We start from the raw sequence: 26,784 nt of genomic DNA, 5'->3' as shown, positions 1-26,784 counted from the left end.
GAGGAGGTGGCACTGAGCTGGGAAGACCTAGAAGGGGTTGAGGAGACGGAGTAGAACACAGCCCCAATAGTAGGAACAGCCTGAGCACGGGCACTAAGGCCTGTGAGTGTCTGTCACCTTTGTTCCTATGGTTAAGGCAGGGTCTGGGTCCTCACTCTCTCCAGCAAGTTCTCTGTAAGAGTGCATGGTTAGTGACGGTTCCTGGAGAGGAGGAAGATGTGGGCTTTCTAGAGAGAAGAAAGGACCTGTGTTCCCTCACTGGCCTCAGTCTTTCTCTTCCCTCTCCTCATACCCCTCAGAAGTGCAGACATTGCAAAGCCCATCCCCCTTCAGAACTAAAGCCACCCCTCTGATAGCTGCATCCCTCCCTAGGGAGAAAGAACTCCAGTGACTGCCAAGAGCCCCTGCCAGATGCTCCTCTCCATCACCCTGGCATCTTGTGCATAGTAGGTCTGGGGAAATGCCTCCATCATGACTGCTATTGGAAAGGAAGGCAAGTCTCCTGTTTGTTGCCCAGAGTGCTGGCTGTGAGTCACCTGGAGTTTCCTAGGTGAGTAAGTCGGAAGGTTGAAGGAGGGGCACGAACAGGCATGTGGAAAGAGAAAAAAAAAAGCACTAGTGTTTTAGAGGAGGCAGTGGGCACCCCCTGTTGTGGAGAATTCATTGAAGTTGTCAAGCAGGTGGTAGGTAGCATTGGCTAAGATGGCCTTTAAGGTGGAGGAGGTTTTGAGAAGCAGACACGCGGAATGGTGGTGAGGGCAGGCCTCCCCAGGCACAGGGAACAGCATGGGCAAAGGCCTGGGGGTGGGATGGGAATAGTGTGGGCCACACACAGGAACAAACGGATGCGCCCTTTGGCTGAAAGCTGAGATGGGTAAAGAGGAGTCTTGGCATTGAGTTGCCAAGTTGGCATGTCCTTGGAGATGAGGAGAAGGGCCAGAGCATGGCCACTCTGCAGCGGGACTCTCTTGGGAAGGGCAGGGAGAGCCTTTGGAAGTTCTTTTTTTTATTATTATTTTACTTTAAATTCTGGGATACATGTGCAGAACTTGCAGGTTTGTTATATAGGCATGCTTGTGCCATGGTGGTTTGCTGTACCCATCAACCCGTCATCTAGGTTTTAAGCCCCTCATGCATTAGGAATTTATCCTAATGCTTTACCTCCCCTTACCCCCCACCGCCTGACAGGCCCTGGTATGTGATGTTCCCCTCCCTGTGGAAGTTCTTGAGCAGACAATGTTAAGAAGGGTAAACAGGCAACAGTTTCCACAATGCACTAGAGCCCAGAAAGGAGACCACCAAGGGATTCCATGCAAGAGGTAACAAGATACTGAGCTACTACTGTGTGGAAAGAAGCAAAGAAGGATGAAACAGGACTTATCAACAGGCCATTCCACAGAAACACAGGACTTCTAGTCCATCTTCCTGTTTTTCCATTGGGAAGACCAGTAAGAATTGCCCAAGGTCACCCAGCTGATTAGGTTGTTGACGTCTACTACACCTAGGATAGCAATCCTTAATCGATTGGTAGTGGCTGCCTAAAGGGTTGTATTGAGACGTTCTGAGGCCTCATCCCAGATGAACTGGAAAGAATGGCATGATTGATTAATGATGTCTGCTACTAGCAAAGGAATTGAGGAATGGCTTGAGCTCCACCTGTTTGTTGTCTCCGCCCAGGTAAGCCTCTCTGTGCCCCAGGGTGAATATTTCTGTCTTCCCCACCTTATAAAATACTTGCAGAGATCAACAAGATCATATGTACAAAAATGTTTGAAGACTATCAAGGCTGCCTAAGTAGGAGGGGTTGTTGACATGATTACGCATGCCTGCGTTAGTCACCTTGATCCTGGTGCCAGAAAAAGCACACAGCCCCCCAACATCTTCAACAGCTTTTACCCACCAAATGTCCCCAGTATATTGACTTGCTTGTTGACTAAGGAAGGTGTAGTCACAGGTGGCTGCACAGGGGCTGAGACTGGGGAGCAGATGGAGGCCTGACATGTTTAACAACTGCAGATTGAGGGCTCTGTGAGTCACCCAGCTCCTCGGCACATGGAATTGAGGGCAAGTCCACTTTCATGATCAGAAAGAGCCTGACACTGTGAGAAGGTGCAGCCAGTGAGCTGTTTCTGCTCCATATTGTTCAACTCCAGCCTCGGGCCATCATGGGCTTCACTCTGTTCCCTGAATACTCAGGCGTCAGGTTAGACACAGGCAGGACTCCTATCTGTACCTGTGGGGCGTGTCTCCTTACCTGCTTCCAAAAGAGTCGATCCTGAAGGCTGGGGAAGTCCTTTCCAGTGGGCTCAGATCCACAGGGATTTTCTTTCCATGGGGGTCTTTGTAGGGAGATGACTTGGGGAAGTAGAGACTAGATTCAGACTCACAGGACCCAGATCGTGGCCCCAACTCTGCCACCCACCAGTTGTGGGACCTTGAGCAAGTCACTTAACCTCTGTGCCTCTGTTTCCTTGTCTCTGAAATGGGGATAAAATGATCTGCTCTGCTCAGCTCTGTGGGAAGGGTAAGATTTAACTCTCTGAAATAAACTTGCATTCTCAAAGAACTGCCATGTTTTAAAAGGCCTGTCATACCCATTTTCATATTTGAGTCTCACAGGGCTCCTGTGGGGTACACAGGGCAAGCGTGTGTATGATCCTCATTTTACAGATGAGGAAATCGAGGCCCAGGGTCAAACTGCCAGTTAACGGTGAAGCTGGAGCTAATTTCAGGTGCCTGTGCTCAGCCTGTTGGGTGAGGGAGTGGTGGGGTCACCCTGTCTGAGAGCTCCAGTCAGGTGTTAAAAAGCCAGAAAGGGCACTGCCACTCAGCCAGGTCTCCGCCACTGCCCTTCTGCTGGGGGATGGGGCAAGCCTGCAATCCCCATAATCTCCCCTGTGCCATCACATACCCTCTCTTCCCATCACATGCCTTTCCCCTGCCCATCAATCGACTCAGTGAGAGTCTCCCTTCCTCGGAGAGGCAGTTGCACAGTGCCCATTGGTGAAGCCCAGCCCGGAGTTGGGAGCAGAATAAGTGTGTATTTATTTGTCCCTGAGGAGTCCCTGTCGACCCCCTCAGTGACCTTTGACTCTTGTGTCTGGATGTGGAACATCTGCCTGAGTCACACAGTCTCTGCCTCTCAGGTCTCCTGGAGCCACCAAAAAGATAACATTTCTTGAATACCTGCGTAGTGCCAGGCAGAGCCCTGTGCGGGTTCACATAGGTCACCACTGACTCCTTGCAGCTCCATGAGGTATGTCAGTGAAGGAAGCTAAGTTATGCTCCAGCAACCTCTCATTTCCATGGCCTCTACCAGGTTTGTCTCTCACTTATGACTTTCGAAGGCTGGCGGGGACTTCTGTTCCATGTCTTCTTTGTTCTTACTCTGCAACCCAGACTGGCAGAGCAGCTGCCATCAGAAACACGGCTGCTCCCCATGGCAGAGAAAAGGCTTGGAGGGCCTTGCATCAGTGATTACATGAGCCAGCCCAGAAATGACATACATCATTTTTGCTCAGAAGCCATTGGCCAGAATGAGTCATGTGACCCCCATGCAATCACTCAGGTGCTGAGAAACACCTGGAAACAGGAGCAGGGGAAGAACAGCACTAATTATTCCCATCTTACATTTGTGGACACGGCAGTTGGAAGCCTGCCCATGGGCACACAAGGGAGTAGCCACACTGGGAGCTAATGCAGTCATAGTTGCCCCAAAGCTGAGCCCATTCTTTGGCAACATCCTGACCCTGAAGAAGGCTGTCCAGGGCTCAGAAGCAGCCTGGGGATGGTTATAGGGTCTGCAGAGACAGGATGAGGTCAGCAGGCCTTTGGGATGGATGTCCTGGCTAGGGCCACTTTAATTTGTGGCATGTTAAAGGAATGATTAAATGACAAAGTGTTTCCAGGTGGTGTGGTCAGGGAAGCCTTCCTGGTGGAGGTGGCATTGAGCTGGGAGGACCTTCCTTGGCCAAATCCTTTGTGGAAAGGACACCTCTGTTCAACAAAGAGGTACCAAGTTTCTCCCAGATGTCTAGCCAAAGCCTCACAGTCCAGCTGAGGAGCTGGGATGAACACAAATGGCAATCAAAAAGTCAGTCTGAAAGGCACCAAGAACACACATTGGGGAAAGAACACCCTCTTCAATAAATGGTGCTGGGAAAACTGGAGAGCCATATGCAGGAGAAGGAAACTAGACTCCTATCTCACCATATACAAAAATCAAATCAAAATGGATTAAAGACTTATAGGTAAGACCCACAACTACAAAACTACTAGAATAAAACATAGAAGAAATGCTTTAGGACATTGGTCCAGGCAAAGACTGTATGAGTAAGATTTCAAAAGCACAGGCAACAAAAACAAAAATTGACAAGAGGGAATATATCAAACAAAAAAGCTTCTGTATAGCAAAGGAAATAATCCACAGTGAAGAGACAACCTGTAGAATGGGAGAAAACATTTGCAAACTAATTCATCCAATAAGGGACTCACATACCAAATATACAAGGCGCTCAAACAACACAACGACAAAAAACCGTCTGATTTTAAAATGATCAGAGAACCTGCATAGATATTTCTCAAAAGAAGATATGCAAATGGCCAAGAAGTATATGAAAATATGCTCAGCATCACTATTCCTCAGCGTAATGCAAATCAAAACCACAATGAGATACTACCTCACCAAGTTAGAATGGCTATCATGCTAACAAAAGACAGAAAATAATGAATACTGGCAAGGATGTGGAGAAAAGGGAACTCTTACACACGGTTGGTGGGAATATAAATTAGTAAAGCCACAATGGAGAACAGTATGGAGCTTTCTCAAAAAACTACAAATAGAACTACCATATGATCCAGCAATCTCACCAGTGGGCATTTATTCAAAGGAAAATAAATCACTATATTGAAAAGTTATCTGCACCCTCATGTTTACTGGATTGAAGCACTTTTCGCAATAGCAAAGATATGGGATCAACCTAAATGTCCATAGACAGATAAATGGATAAATGTCGTGCACACAATGGAATATATTGAACTACAAAAGAATAGACTCCTCTCTGTTGCAGCAACATGGATTAACCTGGAGGACATTACATTATGTGAAATTAGTCATGCATGGAAAAATAAATACTGCAAGTTCTCATTCATATGTGGGAGTTTAAAAATGGGCTGGTAGAAGTGGAGAGTAGAATTGTGGTTCCTAGAGGCTGGGAAGAGTAGAGGAGAGGTTGGTTAATGGATACAATGTTACAACTATTAGAGAGGAATACCTTCTAAGGTTCTGTAGCACTGTAGGGTGAATACAGTTCACAATAATTTAGTGTATATTTTCAAAAAACTGGAAGAGAGGATTTTGAATGTTCACAACACAAAGAAAGACTAAATGTTTAAAGTGATGCATATGCTAATTACTCTGATTTGATCATTACACATTGTATGTATGTACTGAAATATCATTCTGTGTCCCATAGATATGTACAGTTATTATGTGTCAAGTAAAAATAAAAGGAAAAAAAATTTTAAGAGTCAGTCTGTCCTTCGGACTAGAAAAGTAGATGACTGAACAACCACATCTACTTTTGCTGCCTCTCAGAACTCACTAGAAAAACAGTAAATAGTGGCTTAAAATATATCTATATATCAGTAAAGATTGGGAAGCAGAAGAAACAACAGCAACAAAATATTGGAAGATGGAAAGCAGATGGGCCACTGTAAATGAAACCCAAGAAAATTGAATACTTACCCAGTAGTGGGAAAAGCAAGAGTCAACCAGGCTTACATTCAGAATTTTTAGAAGGCTCAGAAACTGGAGGCTCCAGATGCCTCTGGAAGTGGAAATGAAGAGGGGCTAAATAAGGGAACTGACTGAAAGTCTGTTTAAGAAAAAGACAGATCTCAGATTCTCTCTCTACCTCTAAATAAATTGATGTCTACAGCTAGATCTCTCACTGCCCTCAAAGATTGGAGGGTTATTTTCTTGAAGGGGTATAGGAGGGTCTCTTGACAGATGGGTACCAGCAAAAGTTGAGGGCAGAGGTCCCATATCACCTGCTAGAGAATTGAGTGAGGGTATCGTGTTGGTGCTGACACCACCTCCCTCCTAGCCCTCCACCCCTATTCTCCACCCAAGCCCTGGCAGCCAGGCTTCTCCTTTCAGGCAGGAAACTGGAATAGTCCTTCCTGAAGATTTTGAGCACCTCAAAAAGACAGGGATGCTGACATTAGGAGCTCCCCAACTAAGTGACCTGGCAGACCTCCTTACAGGGGCACCGGCAGTTGACAACCCACTTCCAGCTAGCTGGCTCGTTCCTCATCATCACACATGAGCCCACAGCCAAGGATTCACAGGCAGCTGAAGACAGCCTCTAACATGAAAGATCTCTATGTATCTACCAAACAAACAAAAAAGCAATTTGGAGGAATAAGACTCTGCAAGGGAAGAAATTGCAAAATAAACAAGGAAAACTTGTCATTACTCCAGAAATAGATGAGACGTGCTATGAGAAAAACCTTCAACAAATTAAACTTAACGGAGTTCAATCAAGCAAGGAACAATTCATAAATCAGGCAGCCCTGGAACCAGAATAGGTTTAGAGAAGCTCCAGCATCGTCTTTTGGTCAAAGAGGATTTATGGACAGAAAAAGGAAAGTGATGTACAGAGAACGGAAGTGAGGTACAGAAACAGCTGGATTGGTTACAGCTTGGCATTTGCCGTATATAAACATGGTTTGAACAGTTGGCCATCTTTAATTGGCCAAAACTTGGTGATTGGCACAAGAGTAGGTTACAGTCTGTTTACACATCCAATTAGGCTGCAGTTTACTATGTACAGAGAAACCTGTAGGTCAAACTTAAAATACGTAAGAAGATGCCTTTAGGATACACTTAATTTAACAGATGAGATTATAATCATGAAACAAGAACAGGATCCTATGAAAAAATTATATAAATAGCTCTTCCTTTTCACTTCCTCTCTTCCTCTCAATGGTTCAAGAGCCATTAGGTGGAGCAGCATAACGTAGGTAGGTGTGTTCTTGGAGGTGGGGGTCTGGGGTGGTCCAGTGTCTGAGTCCATGTTTTGTTGCTTTAACAGAATACCTGAGACTGGGTAATTTATAATGAATAAAAATTTATTGGCCGGGCATGGTGGCTCACGCCTGTAATCCCAGCACTTTGGGAGGCCGAGGCGGGCAGATCACGAGGTCAGGAGATAGAGACCATCCTGGCTAACACGGTGAAACCCCATCTCTACTAAAAAATACAAAAAAAATTTAGCCGGGCGTGGTGGCGGGCGCTTGTAGTCCCAGCTACTCATGAGTCTGAGGCAGGAGAATGGCATGAACCCTGGAGGCGGAGCTTGCAGTGAGCTGAGATTGCACCACTGCACTCCAGCCTGGGTGACAGAGCAAGACTCCGTCTCAAAACAAAACAAAAAAAAAGACTCATGGTTCTGGAAGCTGGGAGATCTAAAATCAAGGGTGTGCATCTAATAAGGGGCTTCTTGCCTTGATATAACATGGTGGGAGGCAGCACATGGGTGAGAGAGCACTTGAGAAAGAGAAGGAAGGGGGCTGAGCTGATTTTTTTGTGAGGATACCGCTCCTCTGATAATAAACCCAATCCCATGATAACAACATTAATCCATTCATGATAACAGAGCCCTCACAGCCTAATCACCTCTTAAAGGTCTCACCTCTTAACACTGTTGCATTGGGGATTAACTTTCCAACACATGAAATTTGGGGGACACATTCAAACCATGGAATTCTGCCCCTGGCCTCCAAAATTTATGTCCTCACATACAAAATTTATTCCATCACAATAGCCCCAAAAGTCCAGAGTCTCATCTAAATCAGATATGGGTAAAACTGAAGGCATGATGAATTCTGAAACAAGTTCTTCTCCAGCTGTGAACCTATGAGATTAGACAAGTTACGTGCTTCAAAAATACAATGGTAGGACAGACATAGGATAGACATTCCCATTCCAAGAGGGAGAAATAGGCAAGAAAAGAGAGGTAACTGGTCCCAAGTAAGTCCATAACCCGACAGGGTGCATGTTACATCTTAAAGTGGAAAATAATCTTTGACTCCAGGTCCCACCTTCTGAGCATACTGGAGTAGGGTTAGGCCCCCAAGGCCTTGGGCAGCCCCACTCCTATGCTTTGCTGGGCTCGGCCTATAATGCGGCTCTATGGATTGGAGTCTTGTGCCTGCAGCCCTCCTGGGAATGTGATGCACACTGGTAGCTCTGTCATTCTGGGGTTTCAGGAGTGGCTCCACCCTCATGGCTCCAGTAGGCATTGCACTAGTGGGACTTTCTGTGGTGGCTGTGGCAGCTCTGCCCCCGTGGCAGGTTTCTATCTAGGCCCTCAGGCTATCACATGACATCTTCTGAAATCTAGACGGAGGCCACCATGGCCCCACAGCTCATGCACTCCATAAGTCTGCAGAGTCAGCATGATGTTGTTGCTTCCAAGGGTTACTGTGCCTTTCAGAGCTGCAGCACGAGCTGCCACTCGGCCTGGCTGAGTCATTGCTGGGGCAGCCAAGGGGCACTGCACCAGAATACAAGGAGCAGAGTCCTGAGGCAGCCCTGGGCAGCAAGTGTAGAGGTCCCACAGGCGCCTCTCTGGATACTTTGGCATCTAGGTCTGAGCTTCCCTTGAAGATCTCTGAAATGCCTTGTAGACCAGGACTCCCTGGAGAAATGGCTGATTCAGAACTGGGGCAGAGAAAGTGCAAGATGAGTGTGGAGAATCTTGTGGGGCCAGAAGGCAAGGAAGTGCTCACAGAATGACGGGGACATGTCAAAAGGGCACAGGCACCACCCCAAAGGGGCTCCCATTGGTAGCACCAAAATATTTAATGTCGGTAACAGGTTATAATCCATTGAGTAAAATAAGAAACCATGAGTCCATATTTGCATAAATAAATAAAGCAATAAATTGAACAGGATAGTTACATAGTATCAAAGGGCCTCCCACGAAAATACATACCAATTACAAAGAGCGAAAGAATAAGTAGCAGGGAGAAGTCTGGCAGATGCCACCCTCATCGAGTGATCGGAATGGACATCAACAGGAATGGAACAGATGGAAACTCTGCCCCACCTGTGGGCTGCAGCAAGGAGACAGCATCACAGAACAGCCCTGCGGAATTCCCGCCAGAGATGCAGGACCTGAATCTAGTCATGAGAAATATCAGACAACCCCAAACTGAGGGACATCCCACAATAGCGCGGTGGTGGGAACGTCAAGGAAATGCCAAGGAGCTGTTGTAAACGGAAGCCGACTGGGGACTTGACAACTACGAGAAGCATGATTCTGACCTGCATTCTTTGCTACAAAGAACATCACGGGGAAAATGGCAAAACAGTGCGGCGCCTGGAGATTATGTGGCAGTGATACTTCACTGTTTATTTGCTGATTTTGATGGCTATAGCGAGGTTAGTTAGAAGATGACTTTGTTTACGGGAAACAGGTACTAAAGAATTTGGTGGCCAGGCGTGGTGGCTCACGCCTGTAATCCCAGCACTTTGGGACGCTGAGGCGGGTGGATCACCTGGGGTCAGGAGTTCGAGACCAGCCTGACCAACATGGTGAAACCCTGTCTCTACTAAAAATACAAAAATTAGCTGGGTGTGGTTGTGGGCGCCTGTAATCCCAGCTACTTGGGAGGCTGAGGCAGGAGAATTACTTGAACCTAGGAGGCGGAGGTTGCAGTAAGCCAAGATTGTGGCATTGCACTCTAGCCTGGGCGACAGAGCGAGACTCCATCTGAAAAAAAAAAAAAAAAAAAAAGAAGAATAATTTGGTGAACCTGGGGAGTGATTTCAGCAAGTTACTCTTAATGGTTCGGGGAGAGGGGGAGAATTACTTGTACTGTACTTGCAACTTTTCTGCATGTATGACATTATTTCAAAATGAAAAATAATTAAAACTTAACAGGTAACAAAAAGTGAAAGGGCCTTTGCTCTAGCTTTGGGAGAACGTCTCAAGGCATGTTTCTTTGTTGGTGCGAGGGCGCCCTCTTGTGGTTATGAAGGCACAATGCAGCACGAAGCCTCAAGTGGGGTCTGACACCTGGTTCCTCCTCTACAGCTGTAGATGTCCTCAGAGGTCATCTCATCCAACCCCTTGTCTCTGGCCAGGGTTTCTCCTCACCTAGATCATAAAGATACCTGTGTCTTCAGCCTCCAGAGTTCCAGAATCCCTTTCTGGCCCTGCCGCTGGGAACTGCCCTGAGTGGTAGACCCCTTGTAGGTTCTCTGGACATGAAGTAAGCTGCGAGCCAGTGTGATGAGGGGCTGGGCCAGCCACAAGAGCTGCAGAGGACGGAGCGCAGCGGGAAGGGCCCTAACCTCTGCCCGGCCTTGGGCACATCACCTCCCTGCTTGTAACTTCAGTTTCTTCATTTCTGCATTGGAAACCATGAAACTTGCCCAGACTTTCACGGGAGCTAATGAGAGAAAAAAATGGGTCCCAGTTTCCAATTAATGGGTGACCACATGTCTGAGGCACCTGGGGAAAGCCTGATTTACACCTGCTGCCCGGCATAATTACTAATGACCCCTCGTTCTTGCTCACAAGTGTCTCTGTTCAGAAAATACATCATCTGGTCACCCTATCAAGCATAGATGATATCCCGGGTGAATGATAAATCACACAGTCACTCTGCCACCTGTGGGCTCCCTTCCTAATGGATTTTTGAATGGTTTATTCCCACCCATTCCACTTTGGACATGACCCTTGTCAGAGCGATGAATGCAAACTCATGTTAGTGTCACCATTAACAAATCACAGAGAGTGAGTCCGATCTCACTCTCTTTGGGGGCTGGGCACTTGGTGACCAGCTAGCAGGGCAGCAGCTCTTTCTCTGGAATTCCAGGATCTTGGGCAGGCAGCTGGGCCCCAGGGGCCTGAGCGTGTAGGTTACAAAGTGAATTGTTGAAAAAGATATTTAAGATCATAGTTTAGTTTTGTGATGGAGGAAAATGAAAGCAGCATCTCAGTCCCTCTTTTTGGAAAGGGAAATCCAAGCCTTTGAGTGCTAGGGTGGGGCAGAGGTGGGTGAGGGGTGAGCAAGAGTGACAGCGTTTGTGTTTTGGGGGCTGCCACCAGATTTGGTCATCTTGGGGTGGATCTGGCTTTTCCTGGGGTGGGGGCAGGCCTGGGGGATAGGGTGCCCTCAGGATCAGGGAGAGGGTGACAAAGTACCTGGAAGAGGATAGTGGCTCTGGATACTCTGCTGGGAGAGGAGATGAGGAGGTTGTGAGGTCCTGAGATGGGGTCCTGTGCCTGCTCCCCAGTGCAGGCAGGGCCTTGTTGGGCTGGTGGTGGGGGTCAGGGGACTGGACAAGGGTCTTTGGTGGCTCTGGGCACATCCAGCGGACTGGAACATATCAGTAGCTGGCTCCATGCAGCAGGGGCCACATTTGCAGAGGAAGGGGCAGCATCAATGTCGATGTCACAGCCTGGGCTGCGGGCCCGGCTCTGCCCCATGTCCTGGGACACCGTGTCCATGAGCAACTTCTTGTAGGATTGAAGAAGGGGTGGGAATATAGAGTGCTGCAGAAATGCTCTAGAAATTGGTCCTTGTGGGCCGGGCGCGGTGGCTCACGCCTGTAATCTTAGCACTTTGGGAGGCTGAGGTGGGCAGATCACTTGAGGTCAGGAGTTCGAGATCAGCCTGGCCAACATGGTGAAACCTCCTCTCTACTAAAAATACAAAAATTAGCCCGGTGTGGTGGTGGGCGCCTGCAATCCCAGCTACTCGGGAGGCTGAGGCAGGAGAATCGCTTGAAACTGGGAGGTGGAGGTTTCAGTGAGCCAAGATTGTGCCACTGCAGTCCAGCCTGGGCGACAGAGTGAGACCTGTCTCCAAAAAAAAAAAAAAAAAGAAGAAGAAGAAGAAGAAGAAAGAAATTGGCCCTTTTAAAGGGGGTATGATGGAAGGCATGGGGATACAGGTGAGCTTGATTTAGAAAACTGAAGGACTGGGACATTTCTTAGACCCAAGTGTAAAGAAGGTTTCAGACCAGCTGTAGGAACTCAATGAGTTCCTCTGGGAGGGACCAGGCTTCAGGGAGCTGGGCTTGGGGCTCAGCAGAGACTTGGAGTTCATTTCATTTTTCTTCATTATTATTTTTTAAATGTACATTCATGTGCAAAGGGCATATATTCTAGAAAACAGGTAACATGAGTGTTTCTATGACAGGAGGGCATTGTGAAGGGTGCCACTGAGTGGGGTACCTTCCATGGCCAGGTGCTTTGGGACGTGATCTCAAACCCTCACATCCACTCTGTAGACAGAGACTATTACCCGCATTTTTCAGATGGGGAAACTGAGGCTCCATGGGGAGCTGTGACCCCGCTGAGCTCTTACAGGCAGGTAAGGGATGGGGCTGGGATTTGTCTGTCTGTGTTGTGGCCACTACACCCCACGACCTGCCTGCGCCGTACCCCAGCTCGGCCACTCATTCCCTGGGCCTCTGGGTTTCAGGCCCTGGCCTTTGGAGCTGTGGAGGCAGAGCTCGTGAAGAGGCCTGGAAGACTGCGACCCTGTGGAGGCACCTGGTGGTGGTCTGGGGGTTGCTGATGGGTGGTAGGGTCAGGAGTCAGAAACAGGAGCTGTTTGTTGCTGGGGCGGGGACAAGCCGGGGCCCCGGGACTCCTCTGTGCGTGTCCCTGTCCTGGCCCCAAGCCCTGCACTTCACTTCTACCTTGCAGATCTTGCCAACTTGAACCCTACAGAGAAGGGGGTTCTGGGAAAAGCAGTTCTGAACCTCGGGGGAGAGCAAAGGTGCCAAGTGACACCTGGCCCAGCACAGTGCCCCTGGGGCCTGGCCTCATGGCTCCGGGTGCAGAGTCCTCCTTTGCAAGGGAAAATCCTTCGCCAGCCCTGGCCTTCTTGGGAGACTCCACAAATGGGTGTGTGCAGGGAGCCTGGCAGCTGCTTTGTGCTTAACGCGCATCACTGAGTCCAAATGGAAGGTCTTATCTTAAAACATAACTTACAGAGAATACATTGTGATGCTGTGGGCTGGGAGAGCTTCGTATCAAGGTAGCAGCTGAGTCTTCAGGCTCCTCGGTGTCCTGAGGGAACCGTCAGGCCTCCCAGGGCAGGTGGGGGCTCTGGGGGAAGCTGCAGTTGGGAAGACGGCTTGGCAGCTGCCCCTGCCCCTGACACACACTGAACACGGACACAAACCAGCCCCACCGGGCCCCCTGCCACAGCCTGGAGCCAGGTAGTGTGGCTCAGCACTGTGACCTCGCAGCGGGCCCTGGGCTCCTACATTCTGATGGGAAAGAAGAGGGAGGGAAGGAGACAGGACAGGGAGGTGGGGAGCCATTTCCATCCCTCTTTGGTTTCCTCTCCCCATCCTCCCCTCTCCTCTCTGACCATCCTAAGGGGCCCTCAATGCTGTACAGGTTGCAGAGTCCCCCTTTCTCCCTATGGCCCCTGCTGTGGCATTAAGATGTGGAGACAAGAGAGGGAGAGCAGGGCCCTTTCCCTGTCCCCCAGAGCTGGCCCTGCTGGGGGTTCAGGCGCCTCTCTCTACAGCGGGCTCCGGTAGCCTGGGCAGCTGCTTTCAGAGAGGGCTTTGTGCAAGTGGAGTCATAGCTTTCTCTTCCTGTGGGGGAAGCACCACCAGAAGGAAGCCTGGCCTGGGGGTCCCAGAATGAAGCCAAACTCCATCACCCATCTCTCATGCCAATCCCTACCTGCCCCCAAACACTCCCTCAACTTTCCCCACAGAATTAGCCAATTAGAAAAAGCTTCTCTTCCCAAGGCCTGTAGAGAGGCAGCCCCAAGTGGGGTGGGCTGTGCTGGGGCAAGGGACAAAGATGCGAGTCTGAGTCCAGCCCCTGCTGTGGGGTGGCTGTGAACCTTTGGGTGAGTTTCTTTCTAAGCTTTGAACCTGAGTTTCTGCCTGTGATGAGCAAGCTCGTGCCTGCCTCACCAGCCCATAAGCAGGATGGGTAGGAGGTGAGTTCAGCCCCCAACACAGTGCCAGGTGCATGGTAGACAAGCAATAAAGTACAATGTGGGATTTTTTTTTTCCCTGAGATGGAGTCTTGCTCTGTTGCCCAGGCTGGAGTGCAGTGGCACAATCTCAGCTCACTGCAACCTCTACCTCCAGGGTTCAGGCAATTCTCCTCCCTCAGCCTCCCAAGTAGCTGGGATTACAGGCACGCACCACCATGCCTGGCTTTTTGTATTTTTAGTAGAGACGGGGTTTCACCATGTTGTCCAGGTCCAGGCTGCTCTCGAACTCTTGACCTTGTGATCTGCCCACCTGGGCCTCCCAAAGTGCTGGGATTACAGGCTTGAGCCACCGGCCTGGTCTTTTTTTTTTTTTTTTTTTTTTTTTGAGACAGTATCTCTCGGTTGCCCAGGCTGGAGTGCAGTGGCATGATTGCAACTCACTGCAACCTCCAACCCCTGGCCTTTAAGCAATCCTCCCACCTCAGCCTCCCAAAGCTCTGGAATTACAGGTGTGAGCCACTGGTCCGGCCTATATGTATTGTTTTTTGTTTGCTTGTTTGGTACATGGTCTTGCTCTGTCACCCAGGCTGGAATGCAGTGGTACAATCTTGGCTTACTGCAGCCTTGACCTCCCAGGCTCAAGCGATCCTCCTACCTCAGCCTCACCAAGTAGCTGGGAGTACAGGCTCACGCCAGCATGCCTGGCTAATTTTTTGTTGTTGTTGTTGTAGAGATGGGATTTCGCCACGTTGCCCTTGCTGGTCTTGAACTCCTGGACTCAAGTGATCTGCCTGCCCTAGCCTCCCAAAGTGCTGGGATTACAGGCTATATATTGCTAAAGAAAGAAAAAGCACTAATGGCTGAGGCTAGAGAGAGCTTGCTGAGGAAGAGGGAACCTAAAATGGGAAATAGTGGCCTGGTAAAGAGGTGTGGCCAGAGGACAGCATGGAGCAGAGCCAGGAGAAACTGCTCTGGGTGAAGAGGTGAGTCTGGGAGCTTTGGAGGGGGTGTACGGAGAGTGAGCTGTCAATAGCTCTGTTTCCAACACTAAGTCCTCTTTGAGTGGTCTCACCTCTGATGACATCTCCATCCCCTTAGCTCTGCAGTCCAGAAACCCAGGAGGCGGCTTTAGTACTTCCCCTCATCCCATATCCAATTCATCTGCAAGCCTTGCTGAGTTTGCCTCCTAAAAAGCTCTTTCTTGCATGTGCTCACTTCTCATGCCCTGGCAAACCATGAGAACAGGAGAGGGATGGGCATGAAGGCTGGGCAGCCAGAGGGATGGACTGCAGCGGCCCCAAGCCCTTGCTGCGTTTGCGCAACACACCCTGGTGTGTGGCCCAGTACGGAACATAGCCCCACTTTGCTGCGCTGAGGACGTGGACATCTGATCTAAGCTTGGCCCCTTTGCTTCTTCCAAGCTGGAAGTGGATTATAAGTGAGTGATGAGAAGAAGTAAGGGCAGTTCTGTGCTCATCCTCGCAGCAAGGCCCAGGGCCAGTGGTGGCCACCTCACCAGGTAAACCCTGCAGTGTGGATCCAGCTGGGGACAGAATGCCTGGCTTCCCTTACCCTGTGTATTTCCTATGCCTGGGTCTCCCGCCTTCGCATCAGCTCTGAGCGCTGCTCAACCGCCTTCCAGTGTGTTCCCTGTTTAATATATGGTTGGTTTCTGTTAGTATCTGGCTACAAAATGAGCTGCAATCGAACCCAGGAGTTCAGAGACAAGGGGGATGGATCAGGATTTGGGCGGAGGACTTCTGGAAGGAGGTAGGACTTGAACAGAAGTTTAAAGGAAGGGAGAGGGCTTTCCAGGGGAAGGAAAGTCTGCCCACAGTGAAAGAAAAGCTAGAACAGTGAGCAGCAATGAGGTGAGGGAGCATTTCTGGGAATAGAAGGGAACTTTGGGGGCTCCCTAATTTATAGCCCCTTCCTGATAGAACCAGCCCTGACTGTAAGTACGTATCACTGTCATTTCACTAAAATGAAAACTGCCTCAAGGTTCATTTATGCATATGGCTTTCATTAGGAGGTATGATTAACTCACTTCATTTGTTCATTCATCAGATTTAATTGGGTGTCTGCTTAGTGGCAGGTGCTGTGTTGGTCACTGGGGACACTGAGATGAATACATATAATCCTTGACCAATCCACAAATTCAGTTCAGAGGGACAGACAAGTATCATTCCAACGCAGCATGGCAAGGCTATGCTGGGGAATTACATGAGCTTTGGGGACACAAAGGAGGTAGCAGGGACCTCTGCCTGAGAGGAGTCAGAAAAGAACTTCAGAAAGTGGGTTTCAGTTCACGCTAACATGTCAATGACTAATATGGCATGAGATCTGTTCCTGAGACAGATGAGCAAGTTAGTATCTGCCTCATTTGCCTGGAGTCAGGATTGATAGACAGGTTTTGACAGCCAGTAGGGAAGCAGGATAGCGCTGTAGTTAGAAGCATAAGCTTTAACACCAGAATACCTAGATTCGAGCCTCAGATCTGCTATATATATATGCCATCTGACCCAAGCCAATTAGCCTCTCTGAGCTTGTTTCGCTAACTGGAACGTAGGAATAAAAAGAGGATTTGCCTCATAGAATTTGGGGGAAGATGAAATAAGATAATACAAACAGGGTACCCAGCACACAGTTAACACTCAGCACATGTCAAATAAAAAGTCAAGCTCACTCTGAAGAGGGGAGAGGATAACTAAGGAGAATGAAAGGCCTCAAAAGTAAGGCTGAGAAAATAAAATGTAAATAATAATAACCAATGAATATTATATGTTATCATCAATGCACGTATAGATATGCTTTTTTTCCTCATTTACTCTTCCTCACAACCCTGTGAAGCAAGTCTTATCATCTTCATTTTCAATTCCATTTGCTGCAACCCCTTCCTTTTATAGAGGAGGAAACTGAGGCTCAGAGGGGAAGCCATTTCCCCAAGGCCTTGCACACAGTGTGAACATGCAGTCTGGGTCTTCAGGCCACGCACCTGTGCTTTTGTTTGAGCCTCGCAATGTGGCTGCCTGGGAGGGCTGGAGGGGACCCTGGCCTGAGCCGAGGCTGGGAGGCTGCACTGGGCACTGCAGGTGTGACTGATGAGGAGACAGGGCTGGCTGAAGTGGAGGCTCTGCACTGGGGAGCAACCAGGAGGGTTCAGTGGAGATCCCTGAAGGAAGATAGACAAGTGGGCAGGGAGGCGAGGCAGACGCCTTACAAATGAAAATGCAGAAGCCAAATGTTGTAGCCTTTTTGGGGCAGAGGGGTGGCCTGCCCCTGGGACTGGAGGCAGGGTCTGGTGGCAGAGCTCTGGGCTCCTGCACTAGGGGAATGTCCTCCCTGGGCCAGGCTTTTCCACACATCTCCTCTTGCCCAAGCAGACATTGTAATTCCTCCTCTGCCATTCAGAACACGGAGGTTCGGGGAAGTGCAGTCACCGGCCCAGGGTCACAGAGAAAGGAAGTGCGGCAAACCATCACTCAAACCAGGGTCTTCTGTCTCTGATGCTATCTTCCTTCCAAAACATGATCCTAGCAGCTAACGAGAATCGTTGACGACTGACTAGGAGCCACAGACAGTGCCGAGCGCTTTACCTGGATTACCTGTAACCTGTAATGTCCCCCCCTCATTTTATGGAGTAGGAACCTCAGGCTCAGAGAGGTTATGTGAGATGCCTGAAGCCACACAGCATTATAACCCAGATCTTTCTTGACTCAGAAGCCCATACTCCTTTCTCTATAGCTTGTTTCCTGAAGTGTGTTCCATGGCATGCCCATTGGCATCCTGGCAGTGGAGGTGTTGGTGAACAAACATTTTGGGAAACATTGGGTTACACAGTGATCTTCATGTTAAGGTTTCTCAGAACCTGTAATAATCTATTTTGTGAATCTCTGACAGTGGAAATTGGTATACACACACTGATTTGGTCCTTAGAACTCTTTTATCATTAAACATTGCATTGGTTAGAAATGTGTTGAGTTTCAAATAAGAGAACCACCTCCCTCAGTAGTGGCCAGGAACCAGTACAGAAATAAGCAGTACAGGGCTGATGTGGTGGCTCAGACATGGCACTGGGAATCCAGACTCCTTCCAGCTTCCTGCTCTGCCCTCCTTAACATGTAGCTTTCATCCTGATGGTTGCAAAATGACAGCGGCCCTTTCAGGCACCACAGCTACATTCCAGGCAGGAAGAAGGAGAAGACAAGGTGCAAAGGTGAGTTTGAACCTTTATATCCTGGAAGCATCCTCCAGCTGACTTCTGCTTACATCTCATTGGCCAGAAGTATGTCACATGATCACTCTAGCTGCAAAGGAGCCTGGGAGAACAAGTATTTCTAAGGCGCATATTATCAGTTGGATGGAATCGGAGGTCTATGGGTAAGAAAGAAGGGGAGGATGGATACCACAGAACCCCTTCTGGGATTAGTGTTCTATGAACCTAATTTGGAATACGTTGCTCTATACTCAAGCACCGCCCCCTCCCCTTTATTTTTCTGCCCAAAGTCAACTCACTCTCCAAGGCCTGCAAATGGTCCCTCCTCTGCCAAGGCTCTCAGATTTCCCCTACCTCCTACTTCATACCCCTTCCTCCTTGGCAGTTTGTGCACTCCTTATCAGTACATTGTGGGTTGTGCAAGAGTGAGGAATACGGAAGTCCAACTCCCCTATTTTGTTACCTATCTGCTGCTGGAGGGCAAGGACATATCTTACTTGCATAGGTATCTACTGCAGGGCAAGCCCTGGCACAAAAGCCAATTAATTGTATGAATGGAGTGCAGAGGCAGAAAGTGGTTCAGAATGCCTTGCTTGGTTAATTGAAGCAAGCACCAACTTAACCCAGTATAAACAGTTCTTTTTTTTTTTTTTTTTTTTTTTTTTTTTGAGATGGAGTCTCGCTCTGTCACCCAGGCTGGAGTGCAGTGGCACAATCTTGGCTCACTGCAAGCTCTGCCTCCTGGGTTCACACCATTCTCCTGCCTCAGCCTCTCTGAGTAGCTGGGACTACAGGCACCCGCCACCAGGCCCGGCTAATTTTTTGTATTTTTAGTAGAGACGGGGTTTCACCATGGTCTCGATCTCCTGACCTCGTGATCCGCCCGCCTCGGCCTCCCAAAGTGCTGGGATTACAAGCATGAGCCACCGCGCCCGGCCCCCAGTATGAACAGAAAAGCAGACTCTTTAAGAAGGATCCAGAGGGCTTTGGGGAACACAGGGCCAGAATGTAGGCAGGGCTCAGGACAGGATGGGGACAGTCTGAAAGGGCATTAGGATGCCAGGCAGCCTCTCTCCACATGGGTTATTTCATTCCTATCTTAGAACCTTGGGGCTGCTATAACAAAATGCCATAAACTGGATGGCTTATAAGCAACAGAGATCTATTTCTCATGGTTCCGGAGGCCGAGAAGTCCAAGACCAAGCTGCTGGCAGATTCCATACCTGGTGAAGATGGCCTGCTTTCTGATTCAGAGATGGCACCTTCTTACTGTATCCTCACATGATGAAAGGAGCAAGGGCCTTTCTGAGGTCTCTTTATAAGGGCACTAATCCCATTTATAAAGGCTCCACCCTCATGATCTAGCCACAGGCCCCACCTCCTAATACCATCACTTTGCGGGTGAGGGTTTCAACACATAAATTTAGGGGACAGGCAAATATTCAGACAAAAGCAGTTTTGCACTGTCTACAGCCCCCTTTTCTCTGCATCTCTGTCTAGAAGGCAGGAAGAAGATGGTGGTCCCTCAGTTCCCAGTGTAAATCAGCTCCAGACCCAACTGACCCACTTGGTCCAATTCCTTAGCCTGGGGAAAGACTCTGAGTAGCCCAACTTGGGTCAGGTATCACCACCGGTGTCTTCCCAGGGTGGGCCAATCAACTGAGTCCACCAGAGTAGGGTGGGAAGGAGATAGGAGGGCTCACGCAGTGCAGTGGGTGAGGGACAGTAAAAGCAGATACCTCAAGATGTGACTACCTCAACTTCAGATGTTGTCATATAGCAGGGGTCAGCAGATCGTTGAGGGAAGATAGACAAGTGGGCAGGGAGGCGAGGCAGACACCTTACAAATGAAAATGCAGAAGCCAAATGTTGTAGCCTTTTTGGGGCAGAGGGGTGGCCTGCAGGGTCTGGAGGCAGGGTCTGGTGGCAGAGCTCTGGGCTCCTGCACTAGGGGAATGTTCTCCCTGGGCCAGGCTTTTCCACATATCTCCTCTTGCCCAAGTAGACATTATAATTAGACCCATGGGCTAAATCCAGCCTGCCACCATTTTGGTAAGTAAGGTTTTATTGGAACACAGCTATGCTCATCCATTTATGTATTGTCCGTGGCTGCTTTCACACTGCAACAGTGGAGTTGAAGAGTTGTGACAAAGACCATGTGGGCTGCAAAGCCAGATTTTTTTTATCTGGCCCTTCGTAGAGCCTTTTTGCCAATGCCTGTATTATAGGGAAGAAGAATGTCTGTCTAGGAGATAGGGGGAAAGGATTTGTTGTTCAGATCTGTATCCCCAAAGGCCATGGCAAAGGCAGCTGGATGGATGGACGGACGGACGGACGGACAGATGTACAGATGGACGGATGGATGGATGGATGAATTAGAAAGGCAGAAGCTGGAGCCGCTGCGAGTTCTCAGACCACTTCCTTGGATTTTGAGCAGCGCAGAGGGACACTGGGGAAGGGTATTTTTTCCTCCTCGTTCGCTCAGCCCCACATCTGCTCTTAATTGAGGCGTAGTTGTACAAGCCTGATTGGGAATAGCAGGGGCTGGGATGTGGTGAACATTAGGGAATAGTCACTTGGCGGGCTCCGGAGCTGCCAAAAACGAAAGTGTGCCGCTCGGCCAGATGTTCGCTCATTACCATCCGCTCTTCCTCAAAAACGTTTTAAGGGAACATTTGTTTGTTGAGGAAACACAGCTGTTCCCAGGGAAATGGGTTTCCCTACTTTGGGCAGAGAAGCGGGGGAGGGGACTGTCGGGAGAGGGACACTGGGGACGCCGTGGGTGGGTGGCAGCGAAAGGCTTTCTGTCCGGCCAAGGGCAGGGGTCTGTGTGGACCGCCGTTCCGGACGGACATCCGTCCATCCTTTAGAGACCGTCAAGTCCTGTTGCTCTCATTGCAGCCTGACTTTCTCCACACTCGTGCGAAGGAGGGACTGCTAGCTGGGTTTCCCAGAGAAGGAAGCAGAGGCTGAAAGGTGAAGTGACTTGACCAAGGCCACAGGCTCATCAGTGGCTGAGCCCAGCCCTGCAGCTGGACTCAGGTCACTAAGACTCCGGCCCGTGCACAGGCCCCTCATGCTCTGGTTTAGTCTAGGATGTGTCTCCTTTGGGTCTCAGTCTTAGAATCTCCACTTTCCAGCTTGCTTGCACTTCTGTCTCTGCATCTCGTTTTTAATTTCCTGTATCTCTTTGTCTCTTCCTTCCCAACCCTGGGCTTCTGTGTTTTCCACTTGATTCTGCCTGCCTCCCACTCTGCCCTTCTCGGGGGACCATGTCAACATCTGTGGGTGTGCAGCTGCGGCTGAGCGGGGCTCTTCCTCCATCTCTGTCTCCCTGTTTCTCTGACTCACCCGCCGTGTCCCTCTCCACCCCTGTCTTTCTTTGTGCTCAACCAGTGCCCCAAGACACCATCTTGGTGTCTGGGGCAGGATCTGTATGATTTTGCCTCCACTGGGGCAACTTACTTTTCTCTCTCCCTGTAAATATTTCTTTTTTCTTTTTTTCAGATAGTGCTTTTCAAGTTGTGTGTCATGACCACTGATGGATCAGGAAATCAATCAATAAATGCTTGGTTGTGACCAGTAACTAAAAAAAGGAAAAAAAAAAAGGATAGAAAATATCCGAATGTGTTGTACATACTATTTTGTGAATTATTTGTTTCAGTTCTCTGTATGGATCTGGATTCCAGTGTAAAATATTTTCACAATGAGATTTGATTAAAAATGTTTGAAAACCATTGAGTAAAAGTGCTTTGGCCACAAGTAGCAGAAAAGTCTGACCCAAAAGGCCCCAAAAGAAGGAATTAATTATCACCACTACAAGAAGTCCAGGGGGCGGGACTGGTGAATCAGGGGCTGGACAATATTATCAGGAAGTCAGGTTCTTTCCTGTTTTGCCCTCGGCCCTCCTCAGTGAGCCAGCTTTCTGCCCTCATGGTCACAAGGTGGCTGCTGTAGCTCCATCCACCCTGACAGGTCCAGGAGAGAAGGAACTGTCTCCTCCCCGACACACTTTTGTAAAAACCAGGAAATCTTTACTCTCACATTTTACTGGCCAGGACACATGCCCACCCCTTAACTCGTCACTGGCAAAGGAAGCAGGTTTACCATGAATGGCTTTCACTAACCAGAATGGAGCTCTTCCCACAGTGGATGGCTGTGCAGAGGAGTGGGCAACAGAGGCCGGGGGCTTCTCCTGCCAACGAGAAGATGGAGAAGCCTGTGGGCCATGCTGCCACCATCTGCCCCAGCCTCTCACGTCTCTTCTGCCTGGGTGCCTGCCTCAGTGTCCCTTTAGTCCCTCTTTTGGTCTGTCTTGAGGGAAGGCCATGGCGTGTGTGGGGTATCATTTAGGCTCTCTGTGTTCATTTCCTGTGGCTGCTGTAACAAATCACCACAAACTGGGTGGCTTAAAGCAACATAAATCAATTCCCTCACAGCTCGGAGGCCAGAAGCCCCAAATCAAGGCCAACAGGACTGGGATCCCTCTGAAGGCTCTGGGGGAGAATCCTTCCTTCACTCCTCCAGCTTCTGGTGGCCTGGGCATCTTGGCTTTTGGCAGTATCACTCCTGTCTCTGCCTCTGTCTTCCCATGGTGTGAGCATGTGAGCCTGTGCGTGTGGGTGAGTGTAAGCGTGTGTGAGCATGTGCATGAGTGTGCATATGTGAATGTGTGAGCCTGTGCATGTGTGAGTGTGAGCATGTGCGAGCATGTACATGAGTGCATGTGTGTGTGTGAGCATGTCAGCCTGTGCGTGTGTGCGAGTGTGAGTATGTGTGAGTGTGTGCATGATCCTCAACTTAATTACATCTGAAAAGACCTTTTGTTCCAAATAAACTCACATTCACAGGTTCCTGGATGTGGGAATATATTTGGGGGTCACCCTTCAACCAAGGCAGTAGGGCCTATGAGCTGTTAGAAAAACATCCCTGATCCCCCCTTGAGGGTTATAGGGCCCCATTGTTTCTATTCACTGTGAGCCTCTTAGACCACACTTAGTAGCTTCTGCTGATGAGGTGACTCTTGGTGGGCCCCTCCATCATTTACACTAATGAGATAATTCAGGATAAGGACTGTCTATGTCAGGAAAAGCAGTCATGGCATTAGAGAGCTGGGGCTTTGAGTCATAGTACATCAGTCTGACCTCTGGGGAAGGGAGGTGGGCTGGAGATTGAATTCCATCACATGGGCAATAATTCCATCAATGACAGCTATATGAAACTCCAATAAAAACTCTGGACACTGAAGCTTGGGTGAGCTGCCCTGGTTGGCAGTCCTCTGAGTTGGTCACATTCAAAGCTGAGAGGGTGATGTGTCCCTGAGGGTGGTGGGAGATTTGCATTTGAAATCCACCCTTACCTTGCATACATGTCTCTCTCTCTCTCTAGTTGGCTCTGATTTGTAACCTTCTGCTATAATAAAACTATAATGGCCAAAAAGACAAATGCTGTAGGATTCCATTTATACAAGGCACCTAGGGGGTCAAATTTGTGGACACTGAAACTGTTCCAGGGTGGTTGCCAGGAGCTGGAAGGAGGGATGGGGAATGGTTGTTTGATGGGCACAGAGTTTCAGTTTTGGAAGGTGACAAGCATTCCCAAGATTGGCTGCACAACAATGCAAGTGTGCTTAGCACTGCTGAACTCATGCCTAAAAATGGCTAAGATGGTAAATTTTATGCTATGTGTATGTTACTACAATTTAAAAAATTATAATCTTAAATATAGTGCCTTTCTGAGTTCTGTGAGTCTTTCTAGCAAATTATCAAACCTGAGGGTGATCATGGGAACTCCTAAATTTGTAGCCAACTGGTTACAGTGCAGGTGGCGTGGGGAACCCATGAGCTTGCAGCTGATGTCTGGAGTGAGGACAGTCTTGCAGAGGACTGTGCCCATTACCTGTGAAGTGTGGCCACACTCCACGTAGATGAGAAAAGGGGAGGAAGAAAGCGAGAGCTGACTTTTGCACCAAGTGGCCTTTGGAATCCCACCCAGCCCTGAGTTTCTGTGATTCCTGTACGAAGACCCCCAGCTCCAGAGCACTGCCCCCTGCCCACCACCACCTATCTGTTCTGCTTACCAGTGCTGGGCTCCTTCCCCTTGATTCCCTTTTTGGATGTGTGTGTGTATGAGTGTGAGTGTGTGTGAGCATGAGTGTGTGTGAGTGAACATGAGTGTGTGGGAGTGGGAGTGTGTGTGATCCTGTGAGTGCATGTGACTGTATGTGAGCATGTGTGTGTGCGTGTGTGAGCATGTGTGTGCATGAGTGTGCATGTGTGAGTGTGTGAGCATGTGAGCATATGCATGTGTGAGCATGTACATGAGTGTGCATGTGTGTGAGTATGTGAGCCTGTGCATGTGTGCAAGTGTGAGCATGTGTGGGCATGTGCATGAGTGTGCATGTGAGTTTGTGAGCCTGTGCATAAGTGTGAGTATGTGTGAGCATGTGTGTGAGTGCATGTGTGAGTGTGTATGTGTGAGTGTGCATGTGTGAGTGCATTCTCTTCCCATCAGGACTGTGAGCTCCTCTAGGCCTAGAACTAGACTTTCTACCTTTCTGTCGCTTGCACCACCAAAGTATTTTCTGATGAACGGATCGGATCCAGACTTCTCTCCCTTCCCAGCCTGAAGGGCTGCCTCTTTGGTGGGCACTCACTGCCGTGCTTCTATCGTAAGAGTTTGTTTCTTTGAGTTTGTGCTGGATTGCTCTTTGGAGTCCTTGTAGACAGCAGGAAGGAAGAGAGCTGTTCAGCTACAATCCAGCACAGTGACTAACAAAACAAACAAAACACTGCCTGGCTGCACCCCGAGCTCGCCACCCCCACCTGTGGTCCTGAGGCCAAGAGGAGGGATCAGATCCTCCATCCCTAGGATGACCTCGCAGTCCCTGGGGATGCAGACTGTTTAATTAGAGCACCTTCAGTCGGAAACGCTCATCCATTTATACGGAAAACAGCAACAGGCTTTTAAGGACATGCCATAAGTTTTACAGTTATTGGATTTTTCAACTTGTTTACAAAAGCAATATTGTTAAATGGCCAACGGCCAGGCCCAGTTGTTTTTCCTCCTGTGCCTTCTGACGACAGGAAGGCATATTATCTCCCCCCAGCCAGCTCCCGGGAGGTGTGTGCAACTGCATTCCATTTTGCTATCTGTTTAATTATCCATTCAGCCCAGCTTACACTAAAGCTCTTTCTCGTTTGTTCACAGCCAGATCTGCTCTGGAATGCAGCAAAGAGCTCCTTCCTGCTTTCTTAGCCCCTGCAGCAGCTCCTGCTTCACTCCAAGAAAATGCCAGCCCCCTAAGATCCTGTCCCTTTGGAACAATGGATCCAAAAGCTGACCCAAGAGACCTTGAACTTAACACCTCTGTGTCATGGGCTCCTTCTTAATAATAGAAAGAAGATTGCTTTAGAAGACTGGTTTGCAAACCAGTCTGCTGGGCCCTAGAAGCCTTGGGAAGATTTGAAAAATAAATCTTATTGGCCTCACCATTTCACATTCTGACTTAGAGGGTGTGGGCTCTCTAATCTGATTGTGTTTTTTTCTGGTTTTGTTTTTGTTTTTGAGACAGTCTTACTCTTTCGCCCAGGCTGGAGTGCAATGGCGCGATCTCGGCTCACTGCAACCTCCACCTCCTGGGTTCAAGCGATTCTCCTGCCGCAGCCTCCCGAGTAGCTGGAATTACAGGCATGCACCATCACACCTAACTAATTTTTGTATTTTTAGTAGAGACGGGGTTTCACCATGTTAGCCAGGCTGATCATGAACTCCTGACCTCAAGTGATCCGTCCACCTTGGCCTCTCAGAGTGCTGGGTTACAGACATGAGTCACCGTGCCTGGCCTAATCTGAATTTTTGAAAGCTCCCGCAGTAATTTTGATACCTAGCAGCTGGAGCTGGAGTCTTTTGGCCTTGATCACCTCTGCCTGTCTTTCCCCCTGAAGTTCTGTGATGCTCTCTCCTGATGGAGGGTGAGGGTGAGAGGCCAGGCCTCCTCCCACTGTTCTTACCAGCACTAGGTAGGAACTCCACACCTGCCCAGCTGGCTGGGCTTGAGTGAGCTCACACCTGGAAAAGTCATCTTAGGGAAATATCCAGGTGGACAGGGCTTGGAAATCATGCAGCCATGAGTAACTGGGAAGCACGGATGAGCTGATGCAAGGATTTTGTGATTGGTCTTCTCATGGAACATCTGTACTGGCTTAGCAGTGTCTGCAGGACCTGGGAAAATGTATCCCTGGCCCAGGTTTCATTGGGAAAGCACCTCCAGATGAAGGTGGACTTGACCACTGCGGCTGGCTTGGCTGAGGGCTGTGAAGAGGAGAGTGAGGGGCAGGGAGCTCAAGGTGGGAGCCCCTGTTCTTAGCAGCCCTGGTTTGTCCCCAGAGAAGTAGGCCACAGGGAGAGGGGCCAGGAGCTCCTGCATTCAAACTTCCTCACCCTTCCCCTCTGCAGCAGTTGGAGCGAGGACATTAACAACAGTAAAAATCACACTAATGCTTAACCTCACTATTGCACTCTACAGTCTATAATGCATTTGCACATCCATTATCTTGCTCCGTCCTTAAAAT

At 49.1% G+C, this 26,784-nt stretch overlaps 1 long non-coding RNA gene across 1 annotated transcript; it reads left to right on the top strand.

Moving 5' to 3' along the window:
• Positions 1-371: 371 nt before the first annotated feature.
• Positions 372-25,711, top strand: LOC115835395. Its single transcript, XR_004030360.1, has 3 exons — positions 372-550; positions 14,727-14,978; positions 25,421-25,711. It is a non-coding gene; the product is annotated as an uncharacterized LOC115835395 (long non-coding RNA).
• Positions 25,712-26,784: the final 1,073 nt, after the last annotated feature.

This window comes from Nomascus leucogenys, chromosome 6 (genome assembly GCF_006542625.1).
Source record: "Nomascus leucogenys isolate Asia chromosome 6, Asia_NLE_v1, whole genome shotgun sequence".
NCBI classification, from domain to species: domain Eukaryota; kingdom Metazoa; phylum Chordata; class Mammalia; order Primates; family Hylobatidae; genus Nomascus; species Nomascus leucogenys.
Note: the sequence above shows the minus strand (reverse complement) of the source record. Positions and strands in the feature narration are given on the sequence as shown.